The sequence below is a fragment of the Microtus ochrogaster genome, unplaced genomic scaffold (genome assembly GCF_000317375.1).
Source record: "Microtus ochrogaster isolate Prairie Vole_2 unplaced genomic scaffold, MicOch1.0 UNK110, whole genome shotgun sequence".
Taxonomy (NCBI): domain Eukaryota; kingdom Metazoa; phylum Chordata; class Mammalia; order Rodentia; family Cricetidae; genus Microtus; species Microtus ochrogaster.
The window spans coordinates 522,633-523,611 of NW_004949208.1; positions in this window are offsets into that span (position 1 = coordinate 522,633).

Below are 979 nucleotides of genomic sequence, written 5' to 3' on the forward strand. Positions count from 1 at the left end.
CCCCTATTTTTCAATTTTGTAACTGGGTCTATATAACCTTGGCTGTCCTGGAGCTCCTGGTGTGGACCAGACTGGCTTTGAACTCAGAAACCTGCTTGCTTTTTTTTTTTTTTTTTTATTTATACAGTATTCTGCCTATGAGCCAGAAGAGGGCACAAGATCTCACTGTAGATGGTGGTGAACTACCATGTGGTTGCTGGGAATTGAACTCAGGACCTCTGGAAGAGCAGTCAGTGCTCTGAACCTCTAAGACATCTCTCCAGCCCAACCTGCCTGCTTTTGCCTACAGAGTGCTGGGTTCATAGGTGTGAGTCACCAAATCTGGATTTATTTTGAGAAGATATCTCACTCTATAGACCAGACTGGCCTCAAACTTAAGGCAATCCTCCTGCCTCAGTCTTCCAAGTGCTAGGATTGAAGGTATGAACCACCACACCCAGCTAACTTGAGTTCTTAGTCTTCCTGACTCAGAATCCCTAGTGCGAGGGTTACAGGCGTGCACACCCATTCTGCTATTTGGTCATCTCTGAGATTTATTTTTCTGTCTTTGTTTCCTAGTCTGTATAAGAGAATAGTTATGATGAATATAGTAAGTTTTTCTCCTTGCTCTGGGGCACAGAGCAATGAGCACCAAGAGGTCAGAGCAGAGAGCACTGCTAGAGGGATTGAGGGATGGATTTAGGTGACAGAAGGTGGTGGTGGTAAAGTGTGTGTGTGTTTCTGGGGACTGGGCCCAGGGCTTTGCACACGCTAGACAAACGCTTCACCACTTGAGCTACATCCCCTGACGTGTGTTCTTGAGAAAGGGTGTCACTATGTATCCCTGGCTTGTCTAGGACGCACTCTGTAGCCCCAGCTGTGATCCTCCGTCTACCTCTGCCTCCATATTGGGGGGATTTCTATCTTCTACAAAAGCCAAGGAAGTAAGTGTGTGTGTGTGTGTGTGTGTGTGTGTGTGTGTGTGTGTGTGTGTGTGTGT